General features: G+C 37.0%; 1 protein-coding gene across 6 annotated transcripts in view; it reads right to left on the minus strand.

The window, feature by feature from the left end:
• Positions 1-19,485, minus strand: part of MEF2A (myocyte enhancer factor 2A) — a 159,348-nt gene that overhangs the window by 51,291 nt on the left and 88,572 nt on the right. The gene's annotated exons all lie outside the window — the stretch shown is intronic.

The following is a 19,485-nucleotide window of genomic DNA, read 5'->3' on the forward strand; positions in this document are numbered from 1 at the left end:
AACTCCTACAGAACACCTCCTGAATACTGGCAGAAGACCTCAGACTTCCCAAAGGGCAAAAAAAATCCCCACGTACCTGGGTAGGGCAAAAGAAAAAAGAAAAAGCAGAGACAAAAGAATAGGGACAAGACCTGCACCTCTGGGAGGGAGCTGTGAAGGAGGAAAAGTTTCCACACACTAGGAAGCCTCTTCACTGGTGGAGACAGGGGGTGGGCAGGGGGGAAGCTTAGGAGCCACGCAGGAGAGCACAGCAACAGGGGTACAGAGGGCAAAGTGGAGAGATTCCCGCACAAAGGATCTGTGCCGACCAGCACTCACCAGCCTGAGATGCGTGTCTGCTCACCTGCTGGGGCGGGTGGGGGCTGGGAGCTGAGGCTGGGGCTTCTGAGGTCAGACCCCAGGGATTGGACTCGGGTTGGCTGTGTGAAGACAGCCTGAAGGGGGCTAGTGCACCACAACTAGTCAGGAGGGAGTCAGGGAAAAAGTCTGGACCTGCTGAAGAGGCAAGAGACCATTGTTTCAGGATGCACGAGGAGAGAAGATTCCTTCCCCGTGTGCCCAGAAAAGGCAGAACACCACCTAAGTGAGCTCCAGAGATGGACGCGAGCTGCGGCTATCAGCTCAGACCACAGAGATGGGCATGAAATGCTAATGCTGCTGCCGCTGCCACCAAGAATCCAGTGTGCAAGCACAGGTCATTACCCACACCCCCCCCCCACCCCCGTGAGCCTGTGCAGCCCGCCACTGCCAGGGTCCCGAGATCCAGGGACAACGTCCCTCGGAGAATACATGGCGCACCTCAGGCTGTTGCAATGGCACGTTGGCTTCTAACGCTGCCGCAGGATTGCCCCGCATTCCAATTATAACTACTGTACCCCTCCCTCTCCCCAGCCTGAGAGAGCAAGAGAAGCCTAATCAGCCGCTGTTTTAACCCCTCCTGTCTGGGCGGGGAAGAGACGCCTGAGGGCAACCTACATGCAGAGGCAGGGCCAAAACCAAAGCTGAACCCTGGGAGCTGTGCAAACAAAGAAGAGAAAGGGAAATTTCTCCGAGCAGCCTCAGGAGCAGCGGATTAAATCCCCACAATCAACTTGATGAAGCCTGCATCTGTGGAATACCTGAATAGACAACGAATGTTCCCAAAATTGAGGCGGTGGACTTTGGGAGCAACTGTAGACTTGGGGTTTGTGGTCCGCGGCTGATTTGTTTCTGATTTTTATGTTTATCGTAGTTTAGTTTTTAGCGCTTGTTATCATTGGTGGATTTGTTTACTGGTTTAGTTGCTCTCTTTTTTTTAATGTTTTAAAATTTGTTTATTTTATTATTTTTATTTTTTCTATATTTTTTAAAATTTTACTTTTTCTTTCCTTTTTCTTCTTCCTTTTCTTCTGAAGTGTGTAGCTAACAGGGTCCTAGTGCTCTGGCTGAGTGTCAGGCCTGAATCTCCAAGATGGGAGAGCCAAATCCAGGACACTGGACCACCAGACACCACCCAGCCACACATAATATCAATCGCTGAGAGCTCTCCCAGAGATCTCCGTCTCAGCACTAAGACCCAGCTCCACCCAATGGCGAGCAAGATCCAGTACTGGGCGCCCCATGCCAAACAACTAGCAAGACAGGAACACAACACTACCCATTAGCAGAGAGGCTGCGTAAAATCATACTAACTTCACAGACACCCTGAAACACACCACCGGACGCAGCCCTGCCCACCAGAAAGACAAGATCCAGCTCCACCCACCAGAACACAGGCACCAGTCCCCTCCACCAGGAAGCCTTCACAAGCCACTGAACCAACCTCACCACTGGAGGCAGACACCAAAAACAACGGGAACTATGAACCTGCAGCCTGTGAAAAGGAGACCCCAAACAAAGTAAGTTAAACAAAGAGAGAAGACAGAGAAATATGCAGCACATGAAGGAGCAAGGTAAACACCCACCAGACCAAACAAATGAAGAGGAAACAGGCAGTCTACATGAAAAAGAATTCAGAATAATGATAGTAAAGATGATCCAATCTCTTGGAAATAGAATGAAGAAAATACAAGAAACATTTAACAAGGACCTAGAAGAACTAAAGAGCACAAACAATGATGAACAGCATAAAAAATGAAATTAAAAATTCTCTAGAAGGAATCAACAGCAGAATATCTGAGGCAGAAGAACAGATAAGTGACCTGGAAGATAAAATAGCGGAAATTACTACTGCAGAGCAGAATAAAGAAAAAAGAATGAAAAGAATTGAGGACAGTCTGAGACCTCTGGGACCACATTAAATGCACCAATATTCGATTTATAGGGGTCCCAGAAGAACAAGAGAAAAAGAAAGGGTCTGAGAAAATATTTGAAGAGATTATAGTTCAAAACTTCCCTAACATGGGAAAGCAAATAGTAAATCAAGTCCAGGAAGGGCAGAGAATCCCATCAGGATAAATCCAAGGAGAAACACGCCAAGACACATATTAATCAAACTATCAAAAATTAAATACAAAGAAAATATATTAAAACCAGCAAGGGAAAAGCAACAAATACCATACAAGGGAATTCCCATAAGGTTAACAGCTGATCTTTCAGCAGAAACTCTGCAAGCCAGAAGGCAGTGGCATGATATACTTAAAGTGATGAAAGGGAAAAAGCTACAACCAAGATTACTCTACCTAGCAAGCATCTCTTTCAGATTCGATGGAGAAATTAAAACCTTTACAGACAAGCAAAATGTTAAGAGAATTCAGCACCACCAAACCACCTTTACAACAAATGCTAAAGGAACTTCTCTAGGCAGGAAACACAAGAGAAGGAAAAGACCTACGATAACAAACCCAAAACAATTAAGAAAATGGTAATAGGAACATATATATCGATAATTACCTTAAATGTAAATGGATTAAATGCTCCAACCAAAAGACATAGACTGGCTGAATGGATACAAAAACAAGACCCATATATATGCTGTCTACAAGAGACCCACTTCAGACCTAGGGACACATACAGACTGAAAGTGAGGGGATGGAAAAAGAAACTCCATGCAAATGGAAATCAAAAGAAAGCTGGAGTAGCAATTCTCATATCAGACAAAATAGACTTTAAAATAAAGACTATTACAAGAGACAAAGAAGGACACTACATAATGATCAAGGGATCAATCCAAGAAGAAGATATAGCAATGGTAAATAGTTATGCACCCAACATAGGAGAACCTCAATACAGAAGGCAAATGCTAACAGCCATAAAAGGGGAAATTGACAGTAAAACAATAATACTAGGGGACTTTAACACCTGACTTTCACCAATGGACAGATCAACGAAACAGAAAATAAATAAGGAAACACAAGCTTTAAATGACACATTAGACAAGATGGACTTAATTGATATTTATAGGACATTCCATCCAAAAATAACAGAATACAATTTCTTCACAAGTGCTCATGGAACATTCTCCAGGCTAGATCATATCTTGGGTCACAAATCAAGCCTCGGTAAATTTAAGAAAACTGAAATCGTATCAAGCATCTTTTCTGACCACAACGCTATGAGACTAGATATCAATTACAGGAAAAAAAACTGTAAAAAATACAAACACATGGAGGTTAAACAATATGCTACTAAATAACCAAGAGATCACTGAAGAAATCAAAGAGGAAATCAAAAAATACCTACAAACAAATGACGATGAAAACACTATGACCCAAAACCTATGGGATGCAGCGAAAGCGGTTCTAAGAGGGAAGTTTACAGCAATACAATCCTACCTCAAGAAACAAGAAAAATCTCAAATAAACAACCTAACCTTACACCTAAAGTAATTAGAGAAAGAAGAACAAAAAACCCCCAAAGTTAGGAGAAGGAAAGAAATCATAAAGATCAGATCAGAAATAAATGAAAAAGAAATGAAGGAAACAATAGCAAAGATCCATAAAACTAAAAGCTGGTTATTTGAGAAGATAAACAAAATTGATAAACTATTAGCCGGACTCATCAAGAAAAAAAGGGAGAAGACTCAAATCAATAGAAATAGAAATGAAAAAGGAGAAGTAACAACTGACACTGTAGAAATACAAAGGATCATGAGAGATTACTACAAGCAACTATACGCCAATAAAATGGAGAACCTGGAAGAAATGGACAAATTCTTAGAAAAGCACAACCTTCCAAGACTGAAACAGGAAGAAACAGAAAATATGAACAGACCAATCACAAGCACTGAAATTGAAACTGTGATTAAAAATCTTCCAACAAAGAAAAGGCCAGGACCAGATGGCGGCACAGGTGAATTCTATGAAACATTTAGAGAAGAGCTATCAAACATTTAGAGAAGAGCTAACACCTATCCTTCTCAAACTCTTCCAAAATAGGACAGAGGGAGGAACGTTCCCAAACTCATTCTACAAGGCACCATCACCCTGATACCAAAAACAAAGATGTCACAAAAAAAGAAAACTACAGGCCAATATCACTGATGACCATAGATGCAATAATACGCAACAAAATACTAGCAAACAGAATCCAACAGCACATTAAAAGGACCATACACCATGATCAAGTCGGGTTTATCCCAGGAATGCAAGGATTCTTCGATATACACAAATCAGTGTGATACACCATATTAACAAATTGAAGGAAAAACCATATGATAATCTCAATAGATGCAGGAAAAGCTTTCCACAAAATTCAACACCCATTTATGATAAAAACTCTCCAGAAAGTAGGCATAGAGGGAGCCCACCTCAACATAATAAAGGCCACATATGACAAACCCACAGCCAACATCGTTCTCAATGGTGAAAAACTGAAAGCATTTCTTCTAAGATCAGGAACAAGACAAGGTTGCCCACTCTCACCACTATTATTCAACATAGTTTTGGAAGTTTTCGCCACAGCCATCAGAGAAGAAAAAGAAATAAAAGGAATCCAAATCGGAAAAGAAGAAGCAAAGCTGTCACTGTTTGCAGATGACATGATACTATACATAGAGAATCCTAAAGATGCTACCAGAAAACTACTAGAGCTAATCAATGAATTTGGTAAAGTAGCAGGATACAAAATTAATGCACAGAAATCTCTTGCATTCCTATACACTAATGATGAAAAATCTGAAAGACAAACTAAGGGAACACTCCCATTTACCAGTGCAACAAAAAGAATAAAATACCTAGGAATAAACCTACCTAAGGAGACAAAAGGCCTGTATGCAGAAAACTATAAGACACTGATGAAAGAAATTAATGATGATACAAACAGATGGAGAGAGATACCATGTTCTTGGATTGGAAGAATCAACAGTGTGAAAATGACTATACTACCCAAAGCAATCTAGAGATTCAGTGCAATCCCTATCAAACCACCAATGGCATTTTTCTCAGAACTAGAACAAAAAATTTCACAATTTGTATGGAAACACAAAAGACCGTGAATAGTCAAAGCAATCTTCAGAAAGAAAAATGGAGCTGGAGGAATCAGGCTCCCGGACTTCAGACTATACTACAAAGCTATTATAGTAATCAAGACAATATGGTACTGGCACAAAAACAGAAATATAGATCAATGGAACAGGATAGAAAGCCCAGAGATAAACCCATGCACATATGGTCATCTTATCTTTGATAAAGGAGGCAAGAATATGCAATGGAGAAAAGACAGCCTCTTCAATAAGTGGTGCTGAGAAAACTGGATAGCTACTTGTAAAAGAATGAAATTAGAACACTTCCTAATACCATACACAAAAACAAACTCAAAATGGATTAAAGACCTAATGTAAGGCCAGACACTATAAAACTCTTAGAGGAAAACATAGGTAGAGCACTCTATGACATAAATCACAGCAAGATCCTTTTTGACCCACCTCCTACAGAAATGGAAATAAAAACAAACAAATGGGACCTAATGAAACTTAAAAGCTTTTGCACAGCAAAGGAAACCATAAACAAGACGAAATGACAACCTCAGAATGGGAGCAAATATTTGCAAACGAAGCAACTGACAAAGGATGAACCTCCAAAATATACAAGCAGCTCATGCAGCTCAATATCAAAAAAAAAAACCCAACCCAATCCAAAAATGGGCAGAAGACATAAACAGACGTTTCTCCAAAGAAGATATACAGATTGCCAAACACATGAAAAGGATGGTCAACATCACTAATCATTAGAGAAATGAAAATCAAAACCACAATGAGGTATCACCTCACACCGGTCAGAATGGCCATCACCAAAAAATCTATGAACAATAAAGGCTGGAGAGGGTGTGGAGAAAAGGGAACCCTCTTACACTGATGGTGTGAATGTAAGTTGATACAGCCACTATGGAGAACAGTATGGAGGTTCCTTGAAAAACTAAAAGTAGAACTACTATATTACCCAGCAATACCACTACTGGGCATATACCCCGAGAAAACCATAATTCAAAAAGAGACATGTACCACAATGTTCACTGTAGCACTATTTACAATAGCCAGGACATGGTACCCACCTAAGTGTCCAATGACAGATGAATGGATAAAGAAGATGTGGCACATATATACAATGGAATATTACTCAGCCATAAAATGAAACGAAATTGAGTTATTTGTAGTGAGGTGAATGGACCCAGAGTCTCTTATACAGAGTGAAGTCAGAAAGAGAAAAACAAATACCGTATGCTAACACATATATATGGAATCTAAAGAAAATGGTTCTGATGAATCTAGGGGCAGGAGAGGAATAAAGACACAGACATAGAGAATGGACTTGAGGACACGTGGAGGGGTAAGGGTAAGCTGGGATGAAGTGAGAGAGTAGCACTGACATATATATACTACCAAATGTAAAACAGATAGCTGTGGGAAGCAGCTGCATGGCACAGGGATGTCAGCTCCATGCTTTGTGACCACCTAGAGGGGTGGGATAGGGAGAGTAGGCGGGAGGCGCAAGAGGGAGGAGATATGGGGATATATGCGTACATATAGCTGATTCACTTTGTTATACAGCAAAAACTAACACAGCATTGTAAAGCAATTATACTCCAATAAAGAGGTTAAAAAAAAAAAAAAACCAGACATGGGTCACTGTCCACATGAAGCTTGTAGAGGTCATATGATCTTTGCATGAAGACTGCTTTCTTACCACAGCAGTCTGACTTGACTTGGTTTTGACCCTTTCTTCAAAACTCTGAGGTGCTTTAGTTGCAAAGCTGATACACTGGTGTTTTGCCCTCATTTCTGAAGATATTTTCTCTGGACATAGAATTCTAACTTGGATTCCAACTCCTTTTTTCCCAGCGCATTTAGGATATCATTTCACTGACTACAGATTTCATTTGCTGTTGTTTAGAATCAGTCAGCACTCCTTTGAAGATAATGTGTTTAAAATTTTCTCTGTCATTTGTTTTCTGCAGTTTCATTGTAATATGTCTATGTAGAGATTAAAAGCGTTTTTAACTCTGCCTGGGATTTGATGGGCTTCTTAAATCTGAGGACTACAGACTCTCATTAATCCTGGAAAATGCTGTCATTATCTTTTCAAATATTGCCTCTGCCCCATTCTCTTCCCTCCAGGAATGCCAGTTAAATTTAGGCTAGAATTTCTAAACAATCCTCCTTTTCTCTCAACCTCTTGGTATTTTCCACCTTTTCATCTCTTTGTGTTGCATTATAGATAATTTCTTCTTTCAGTTCACAAATTTCCTCTTCAGCTATGTCAAATATATTTGCAATATGTCTACTAAGATTTTAATTTTGGCCATTATATTTTTTTCATTTCCAGAAGTATTTCATTCTTTTCAAGTCTGCTGTATCACTTGTTTTATAATTTCTTGTTTCATACAGACATTTGCAAGCTTTTAAAAAATTAAAACATAGTAAGTGAAATTGCTTATAATCTATGTATAATAATAGCAGTATCTGAAATATTTAGGTATCAGTTTCTGCTATTTCTTGCTGCATTTTGCTTATTGTGCCTTGTTTTCTTTTATGCTTGGTCATCTCTGTATGATAGATGCTCAATGGCCTTGAAAGGTTATTTGAAGATTTTTGATGCCTACAATAAGGTGCATTTATTCAAAAAGGATATATATTTGCTTTATCGAGGTAACTGGGGCACTACTTTTCTCAGACTTCTTGTGTTATATTCCTTTGGCTTGTGATTCTGCACAATGCTGGTACTTATTTTACAACCTCTCAGAAATAGGTTCTCTTTCTTTCTTTTCTTTTTCTCCTCTTTGCCCTATCTGGTCAGCACAAAAGAATTCTCCTGGCAGTCCTTTGCAAGTAGGGAAAAGGCAGTGAGCTTCCCTCTTCCTGAGGTCCCAGCTTGATGTGGGAAGCAATCTATTAGCCTCAGAAACCTAGAAGTAATAACTGTCCTCTTGCCTCTGAATCTACCGAAACCTGAAGCTTAGTTTTTTAACTGTTTTATCCAGATGGGCAAATGATTCAGGGTAGCCAGAGCTTTAAACACTTCTTTACCTTTTAGGTTCTAACATTTTCTTAGATTTTTGGCCTGGCATATTCCTTAACAGTTCTTTGATGCTAAAACAAAGTTTTTGTACAACTCATCAAGCGTTTTTAGTTGTCTTCAGTTGAAGAATTGGTCCAGATAATCTGGCCCAACGTTACTGAAATTTAAAAAGTCAACAATTTTAGGAAAAGATGAGCCACGTGTTTTTTAATGACATCCGTAAAGTTGTTTTTTGATGATTTTTTTTGTTTTTTTTAAAGTTAAATGTTGAAAAGAATTCCACATTTTCCAGAGTTCTACCATCAACTTCCCCCAAAAGAAACAAAAAGCTACCAGCAAATTCCACTCATGGTGAGATACCCAAGAGAAATGAAAATATGTCCATACAAAAACTTGTACACAAGTTTCACAGTAACATTTTCACAACAGTCAAGAAGTGAAACAACCCAATGTTCCTAACTGATGAATGGATAAGCAAAATGTGGTATATCTATACAATGAAATATTATTTAACCATGGAATGAAGTACTAATACATGCCACAATATGGATGAACCTTGAAAACATTATGCTAAATCAAAGAAACCAGTTACAAAAGACCACATATTATATAACTCCACTTATACGAAATATTCAGAACAGGCAAATCCATAGATACAAAAAGTAGATTAGTGGCTGCCACCATGGTGGGGTGGGGGGGGGGGTAGGGGAACTGGGAAATGAATGCTAATGGATACCAAGTTTCTTTGTGGATTGATGAAAATATTCTGGAATTAGCGTTCATGGTTGTACAAACTTGTGAATGTTCTAAAAATCACTGTGTAATTTAAAATGGTGAATTTTATGGTCTGTGAATTATATCTCAATAAAAGGAACAAAAAATGTTAATGTTAATCTCAGGTATGTCTATAATACCCACTGTGGTAGCCACTAGCAACACAAAGTTGCCTCACTGAGCATTCAATTTCACATAATGAAAGATACCTGAGGCAATGATTTATAAAAATACCAAGTAGTGTGAAAGTACTTCATGCAGCTTACTAAAAACTTTGGAAATGTTTATTACTATCATTATGAATAATCATCACATCGGAATTTGTACCTATTGAGTCCTATATCCAGGTATATTAAGATTACCAACTGGGAATATACCCTGAGAAAACTGTAATTCAAAAAGAGTCATGTACCACAATGTTCACTGCAGCACTATTTACAACAGCCAGGACATGGAAGCAACCTAACTGTCCATTGACAGATGAATGGATAAAGAAGATGTGGCACATCTATCCAAGGAATATTACTCAGCCATAAAAAGAAATGAAATTGAGTTATTTGTAGTGAGGTGGATGGACCTAGAGTCTGTCATATAGAGTAAGTCAGAAAGAGAAAAACAAATACTGTATGCTAACACAGATATATGGAATCTAAAAAAAAAAATGGTTCTGATGAATCTAGGGGCAGGAGAGGAATAAAGACATAGATGTAGAGAATGGACTTGAGGACACGGAGAGGGGGAAGGGTAAGCTGGGACAAAGTGAGAGAGTAACACTGATATATATACACTACCAAATGTAAAACAGATAGCTAGCAGGACGCAGCTGCATAGCACAGGGAGATCAGCTCGGTGCTTTGGGACCACTTAGAGGGGTGGGATAAGGAGGGTGGGAGGGAGACGCAACAGGGAGGGGATATAAGTATGCATACAGTTGGTTCACCTTGTTATACAGCAGAAACTAACACAACATCGTAAAGCAATTATACTCCAATAAAGATGTTAAAAAAAAAAAGATTACAATGAACAGAACTATATGAAACAAAAGCCAATAGAATCTATGAAAACTTTCTTTATATTGCAAAGGAAACTAGAAAGATAATACAACTTCCCATCTCTGAATAATTTTCTTTTACATAGCAGCCGTTTATTCAGATGAACATAAGCTGACAAACACTATCTCAGAAGGGAGGGAGGGAGGGAGGGAGGGAGGAAGGAAGGAAGGAAGGAAGGAAGGAAGGAAGGAAGGAAGGAAGGGAAGAAAAAACCCTTCTATGATTAAACAGTAGTCTGCTCTACTATAAAACATGTTTTGGAATGCAAATTAGCTCATATGAAACTCATAAACAGAGAATGATGTCAGTATAATAAAGAAGTCATTTTGGTTCATTGGTGATTTTTCCTAAGAAAGGGGAGCCAGGAAAGAGGGAACAGCATCACAACCTTCAGGAGGAAAGGAGAATGTCCTCCTGACAGCAGGAACATTTATCTGTATTATAAGAAAATTTTAAACGAGGGCTTCAGAGGAGTACTCCCAGCCTTGTTGCAGGTTCCCATGCCCACTTTAATGCTAACCCCCCCCTTCCCCCCATGGCTCATTGCTACGTTGCCATCTGTACTGTCCTAAAACCCACTATCTCCATCCTAATTACAGTGTTGCCAGCATTTCTATTCAAGTAATTAATTTGGTGAATTTATCATACCAACTCTTGTAGTCACTAGCTACACTAAGGTGCCTCACTGAGCAGTTCAAACTATCTTCTCAATTACTAATTAGTTTTAGTTTATGTTGGTGCTCAGAACACAAAGTTGCATAGGTTTTGCAGTCTGTAAAAATTTTCAGGAATGCATAAACTGCACTACACCAGAAGCACTTGTACTTTTTTCTTTTAAAGTCTGTTTACTTGTCTAAAAGTTGGAAGTTATATATACTGGGAGGAGATGTGGAAGATGGGGAGATACTGAAATAAAGGCATCGTCTCCAGTGTTACAGAGCGAAGACAATCACATCCTGTTCATTCTTGAGCTTTATTTCCACTTAAAGATACTTTATGATTTTGTCCTTATTAGCTTTGGGTAACATTTGATGGATTTTTAATAGTATCATAAATGAATTAACACTGAAGTGAGTAACACTGCTTTTAGCTCAGTTTTATAGGTCACTATTAAGCCATGTGCTGGATCTGTGGGAATCCACCAGGAAGAATACTAATGCTCTTTCTCAAAGTCTTTGCCTTAAAGGATCTACAGTATTTCAAAGAGATCCAGCGTTCCCCAACCCAGTCCACGGCCTGTTAGGAACCAGGCTGCACAGCAGGAGGTAAGCAGCAGGCAAGAGAGTGAAGCTTCATCTGGCTCCCTATTGCTCGCATTACCGCCTGAGCCATCCCCCACACCTGCCTCCGTGGAAAAACTGTCTTCCACAAAACTGGTCCCTGGTGCCAAAAAGGTTGGGGACCGCTGAGATAGACCTAAGACTTTCAAGAGAACATTATTTAAGTCTTGGTTTTGTCATTATGTACTGGTATGATCTTGGACAAGTTCTTTACTTTGTTTGGACCCCAGCTTCCTTATCAATTAAATAAAGTACAGAACTAGATCAAGGTTTCCAAATCTTTTCATAACACAAACTCCTTTTCACAATAATTTTGGTCATTCTGTCATTTTTGCATGATAAATAATAATGAAGTGATTTTAAGTAAAAATACTTTAAATTGCTGTATTAAAGGAGATCACATTGTACAGATTATTTATAAAATAATATTCGACCATATTCACATTACAGTCAAATTCTAAACATTTCCTTTTCTACAAATGATGTACTCAAAATTTTTATAGCTCAATTAAGAAAAAGTGTCATGTGTGAATACATTACACACTTTAGAACACAGCCTAAATCCCCACTTTAATCCCTCTTCCCCATTCAAACCAAGTGGAACAGCATTCTTCATCATACAAATCTCAACATTACTAAAAAGCTACCATAATTAAGAGGTGAGGTAACACTCTATTTTTAAAAGTATAAACTTCTTTTAAAATGTTAATTATCTGCTGCCAGATGAGTATTCTTACAACAACTATTTGACTTCCTAAACTTTTAAACACTTCTAACGGCTGCCCAATGCCTACAGGACAAATAGCAAATGTCACAGCCTGGTATTCAAGGCATTCCATCAACTATACCCAATCTGTTTCTTCCTTACCTTTATTACTCCCCGATGCAAACTCTCTATTCCACAGAAATTTTGTGTATGATGTGAATATTGGTTTATTTTTTTCTATATGTACACTGCATGTATATGCATACTGCATGTATACTGCATGTCTGCCTTAGCTACCTTTATGTAAGAGAACTGAAATACAACTTAGACTATAGATATATCTCACTTTTCAGGCATACCCATAACATTGTTAAATACGGTGAGTACTCTACAGCTTTTGCTCTAAATGAGCTTCTAGCTCTAATAGTAATATAATATTTATATGCTGAATGGTTAATATTTGGTGGTAAACATCAAAATCTTCAGATTCTAAGTGCCTTGAATCCATACTGAAGTGTATCCAACAAAGGGACTTCTGAAGTAAGATAATAAAATAGCCACACATAATCCTGTTAGAAAAACAGAAGAAATATGGCCAGTCACCACCATATTCCCAGTGTCCAGTACAATGCCTCATACATGATATCAGTTCAATAAATTAAAAAATGAAGAAATAATGCATTACATTCAATACTTTTACCCTTTTCTCTTCACTACTCTTCAGCCCCTTTCAAAAAAATTACAATGCAATCCTAACAGAATTTACAGCTTGGGAAGTGCAAGAGAGTCAGTAAAACCGCAGGCAGCTATTCTATTAGGCTCTTTCAATAGGCACCCAAACCTTCAGGAGAAAGTCAAGGGTATTATACGTCTCTTCGGAATCTGGTTTACTTCTCAGGTTTTAGCTGTTTCCACTCTCCACTCTTCACACTACACTACAGCTATTCATAGCTGATTTTAATTCCATAAAATAAGTATGCTATACCTCATTTCCTACTTTCCACATAAGCTGTCCCCCCTGACCTACAACACCTTTCTTCTAACCCCTTTTCTCTCTCCAACCCTATCCTTTAAAGGACTCAGGTGATGGTGTCACCTCTAGAGGAAGTTTTCTCTGACCACTCTCCCAATCCTCTGTACCCTCCTTTTCTCACTGGTCAAAAATTTGGTCAATGTATCCAAGAACTTCCCGAGAAAAAAAGAACAATTTATCTCATTGTAAGTACAAAAACATTCAATCCATGACACATAGGGACATAAAAAGGATACAAAAGTATTCATCAATAATCACAAGAAATGCATGACAGAAATGTGAGCTATATTATAAAGTGATATCTATCTATCTATCTATCTATCTATCTATCTATCTATCTATCTATCTATCTATCTCACCCTTTTCACCCATGAACTCCTGTTTATATATCAGCAACATCAATCTCTGATGGAGAAAAACCTGACCTCAAGAAAATAAAAATCACACGCAGAGATGCATAGTTCCTTATAAAAAGCACATAAATGAAAACCAATAATTGTATGATAAATAATAATATTCAAATACATAGCAAAATGAAAAGAGTAAAACTGAAATTGTAAGAGCTACGGTGATTGCTGTGTGAGGTGATGGTGTAGGACATGTGGGAAGAGGAGGAGGGCCATGAGGATTGCGTGCCTCACCCTGTGAATCACCATCCTGCTGCTTCAGGCTCTGTTAGGAATAAAAGAGCAGGGCAGGGGGCTGGAGGTGGAGGAAAGCTTTGTCTTGTCTTCAGACGTTTCATTATTTTTTTCCCTTTCCCTGCCGCTCCACTGCAGCCCTGTAAAACATTAGGCAAGCCTCTTAAACACTCCCTGTCTGTTCCATTCCTCATCTGTAACATGGGGAGAAAAAAACTGATTGGCTCAAAAAGGCTCTCTGAGGACATAATAATACTGTCAGAAAACCTAAACATAATCATGCCTCCAAATTCTGTAACTAGATGATCTCAGGAGACAAAAGTCATTTATCTTTCTTTTTTGCTCAGCTGAGGAACTGGAGTCCATCTCCCCACCCATCCCCACCAGACCCACTAAATACACTCAAAGAAGCACGTATAACCATATAGAATTGAATGAAAGGTCACCCATTAAAAATGTGTTCCCTAGTTTGCAATTCATACCAAATCAGCATACTACTTTGAATTGTTCTTTAGAAGGTCTTAAAAGTTACAATTTGTGCTTGCTCACTGCTTGAAATTATTTCAGAGGATAGTCTTAGGGATAAAAATATTTTAAAGGCTGGATAACCACTGCCAAGAGATTGCATGTTAACTTGAAGCTTTTAGTCTCACTGCACTTGGGACAAGTTACTTCAAGTTAATACAAGATTGCTTAGGCCTCATCTCAGAAGTTTCTGATTCTGTAGGTCTGAGGTGGGGCCCAAGAACTTAGATTTCTAACAAGTTCTCTGGTGATCCTGATGCTGCTGGTCAAGGCACCACACTTTGAGAACTACTGATTTTAAATAATGTACTCCTGGCATGATCACTTTTACTACCAGCTGTTTTTATTTAGTAGTTGATAGATGCATCTTATATTGATTCCCTATCTTCCTTTGAGATATTATTTCCAAATTCCTTTGTAATTTGAAAGCAGGGAAGAACTATTAAGACTCAAAAAAGCAGATTTTCTCTTCCTTTAGAACGCAAATTATCATCTTACTTCATTTATCACTGTGCCTCAATTTCCTCAACTACAAAATGGGGATAATTAGAAGGATTCAATAATATAATAAGATAATATAAATAAAAGCCCTGGGAAGAGTACCAGATCATAATAAGTACTTGATAAATGTTGTATATTATTCTTGTTGCAATTACTTCGCTAATTTTCTGTTCATTATTGAGGAAAACTTATTCATGTTTGCTGTATGTTATACATTACTGGTATATGTATAAAATCTTATCTATTTATGGTGAAATGTCCCAGAGCTCCAATGGATTCAGTAAACTGGGGAACAAAGGGAGGGGATAATGTTAAAGACCTAGGTTCTAATCCCAGTTTTCCCACTAAATTGCTACATGACTCTGGGCAAGTCATTTAACCCTAGTCTCAATTTCTGCTTCTGAAAAAGCTTAACTTGGATATGAAGATCAAATGAGATAATGCAAGTGAAAAAATAATAATAATTTAAGTACTGTAGTATTCCTGTGGTGAAGAAAATACCTCTATTTGGGAACAGTTCACAAGATATTAATAAGAGAGATAACTGGCCATGGCCCCTGTATTTACATCCTTAAATGACAGCACAATGATCTGAATCACCACACAAGCTATTTACTGAATGTCCAATGCCACCAAGTCACTATTTTAAATATATAATGCTATTTTAAATATATTATGAGCAGAAATATTTAATATTTCAAATATTATTGCAAAGTGAAAGAAAAGTAAATACAAAAGTAATCTCAGGCATATATTGTGTAGCGGCTGCTAACATCCTCACTTCATGTCTTTAGCATAATTTTTATTTTGATGCAGAACCCTTGTATTGGTTCTAGGCTTTTATTCAGTACAAATTCAAAGTGAATGAATAATGGCAACTAATTAGATTGGTGATTTTCATTTCTAGTTTCTAATACTCCAGGACATATCTGATGTTCTTATAAAATTGCATAATACAGTTCACAAGTTTTAAAATCAATTTACTGAAAAGAAGATTTGGGGGTTATAACATTTTCTTTGTACATTTCAATTAAATTACTACCTTTTGTAGGACCAAACAAAAATCTGCCACCTTTCTTTGTGTCAATGCTTACCAATATAAAAAGATACAATGAAACGAATATATTCCTGAAAAGCAGTACACAAACATTTTCAAATAAAATGTCATTTTAACTGCAGCAGTGATACTCCCCTTTCAGAGAAATCCAGTTATGAAGTCTCTTACAAAGTTTACCCCAATGACAATCTCCTAATTTACCAATGTGTAAATTTCCATTTTCATGTACTTAGCTTTCTCAACACAGGAGATATATACATCCAAGACATTGCAGGCCTTAATTTAAAATACCTAAATGCAATTTAAAATATGTAAATGCTGTTGATTAAAAAAAAAAGCTATACAGAAAAAATTCTTATCAACTATGATTAAAATGTTAAAACTTATTAAAATTTTAAGAGACTAGTTTTAAAATATAAATAATATGAAACAAGGAAAAGCAAAGACAGAAAACACCACTCTGTAGATGTGTTAAAAATACCTGTGGATAAATGTGAGCATCATGTATTCCTCTGTTTATTATCACAATATTCAAATACCAGCTACTTTTACTTTTACTATATTATATTTATTCTATAGTGCTCCCAGAAAACATATTAGATCTAATTCCACAGGCAAAAACATGTGCGTCCTTATGCCATGGACTATGCAGATGTGGTTAACAGTACAGGGCACCCATCCCTCTTCTCTCCACAGTACATCCCAAAAGGGCCTGTGTGTAGGATCCAGTAGAATAGAAATACTGATACATCTACAGAAGACTCCATTTTAATATATTCAAGGTTCTGTCAAAGAGTATTTTAGTTCTGGGGGAAAGCAAAATCCTGCTAATTTTAAAGACTAACATATATGCAACAGGAAATGGGTGAATTCAGGTTAGAGGCCTTATGAAAGTTGTTCGCGAAATTTTCAGTTAGTTTCACTGTTGGTCATATTGCATTAAGGAAACACTCTAAAGTAGATCACTTATAGTTGTTCATGCCTCCATTTATTGCTGATGTACTCAGCGAATGAGTACATCATGAGATGGCCCAAGAGTTCGGAACCAATTTGTTAGAGGTTTAATATAAAATCTTCCATTGGTAAAAGTGTATCTCAATGTTTTACATAACTGTAGGTAGGAGAAAAAAAAAAAGTCTCGTGGCTTGAATTAGAAATCTCTAAATAACATCACTTTGCAGAGTCCCTGGCACACAGAAATCCCTCAAATATTTTTGTCAAATGAACAAATACACATCAACAAGTTTGCTTCCAATTACTACAACTGTTTGAAAGGAAACTATACGTAAAAGGAAAAAATACTTAAAATGATATTCTAAAAATATCCTTAAATAAGATATTTGTAAAGCACTTAAAAAGTGGCCCATAGGAAGCTTTATACAAGTATTTGTCATTACTCTTATCCTGTTAATTTAGTTTGGTTCACAACAATCTTGGTAGCTGCATTAGCATAAAGCCATCACCACAACTGATAAAAAGAACTCAGGTATGTATGCACTACTAGTGAGGATGTAGTTGCATCACCTTTACATGTGGAATAAAGACCATCTTACAAGGGTAACCACTACTGTCTTATAATGAAGATTAACTCAGTAAGACATTAACATACAAGAAAGGTGAATTAAGCCTTATAATTTTATCCTACCACAACAAATTAAATCCCTTATAATCCAATGTTTTCTGCCTTGTATTTACATAATGTGTCTTGTATTTATATAATTCAGAACTTCAAAAAGAGCTATTGGTAAGGTTCATGTTCGTTTATATCTAAGAAATTCAATTAAAAAAATAAAACATCAAAATGGCAATTGATGGCAATTTGCTTCATACTAAAGCAAACTATAATATAGGAGAGTGCTAAAAAATGTTTGGGATTTACTCTCTTACACTTTGACTGCTGACCACAACAGAGATGAAGACTGAGGTAGTCTGAAAATTCTGTGAGGATTAAATCACACTATATTCTTCATATTCTCTAAGGAAGTAAACTTTAGGCTGTGCGAAGTACCCTCAACTTCCGGGGGCCAAGAACAACAACTGCTGCAATGAAAGAGCAGAGTAGTTAGGGTTAAGGAGGTGATTGCCTTCTATAATGAAACTAGCTTCAATATCTCTTTGTTGACACTATTAAAGTCAACTCTATTTTTTTGTTTGACTTAAGGCAGTGGAGCTTTTGATAAGACACAGAGGTTTTTAAAATAAGATGTCATTGTAAACTAAACACCAGGGATACCTTCTATTTCAAGGAAAGCCCGTTACAAAGTCTCTTTATGAAGCTTACCCAAACCAAGATCCCCTAATTTACAAAATTACGATTCAAAATGCATTATGATACATAACCAGGGAAGAGTCTACTAAGCAGTTTATATGGCACATAAGTGATAAGATATACCATAAAAGCTAAATGATATAAAATAACTTACAATTGATTAAAACACAGCTGCGCTAAGGGGTTTGGCTAAAGATGTAACCATGTAGTTTAACTGAAGTGATCAACAAAAGCAAGATCAAAAGCTTCATAAACACTGGAGTGAGCCACTCAAATAAAATGGTGGGAATATCAAGCAACAGAGGAATCGTAGCTCTAATTATACTACACTTTTACTTTTCATTTCAAACAATTAATTGCTAAAAAATAAGTACTTTTCTAATAAAAGTAGCAGAATTTTTTTTTTTGCAGTAACAATCAATTACTGTCTAAAAAGGAATGGTTAAGGCAGAAAAATATAGGGGAAATTTAAAATGCATTTTCAGAACTATAACATAATCTGTGGAGGCAAATAAATCAGATTCCTACACAATAAAATAAAGTATATTTCTCTATCTTAATTTCAATTTCTCAAATAAAATCTAAATTTGGACTTCATTTCTTCTTTTATGGCTCGGTCTGCATCATTTCCCATGATTTCAGTACTTTAACCAAGGAAATCTCTAATTTATTGAAACAGTTTTCTAATATTACGAAACTAAGTAAACATATATGTTTTTTCAAGCAGCGAAAAAAAAAATCCGTTTCGAACAAAAATAAAACAAAACCTCGAAGTATAAACAAAAAAGATAAATAAGAATGCTAATTAAAAATGCTATTAGAAATATACATAGAAAGTTATCTTTTATAAGATTTTTGCAACAGAAAATAGTTGAAGGGGAAAGTATATTGGTTCTCCTTTTTGAAGGTTTTGTCTTAAAACACTTTCTGAATAGACTGAAATCATTCTAAAAAACTCTTTTTCTTTATTTTCACTTAATTAGGTTGGTAGAACTATGAGAGATACCAAAGGGCAACAGATTAAAAAAAATAATGAGGCAATCCTCCCCCCCCACAACCAAAGCACTATTAACAAAATAGAAATAATATTTACATCATTTCCTTCCATTTCATTAGTGTTTAAAGTTGTGGGTAGTCACTGAGGTAATGAAATAATTAAGACATGTTAAAACTATAACTTCATACTGTCCAAAGTGATATAGTTTCTTATAACAT

This window comes from Eschrichtius robustus, chromosome 1 (assembly GCF_028021215.1).
Source record: "Eschrichtius robustus isolate mEscRob2 chromosome 1, mEscRob2.pri, whole genome shotgun sequence".
NCBI lineage: Eukaryota > Metazoa > Chordata > Mammalia > Artiodactyla > Eschrichtiidae > Eschrichtius > Eschrichtius robustus.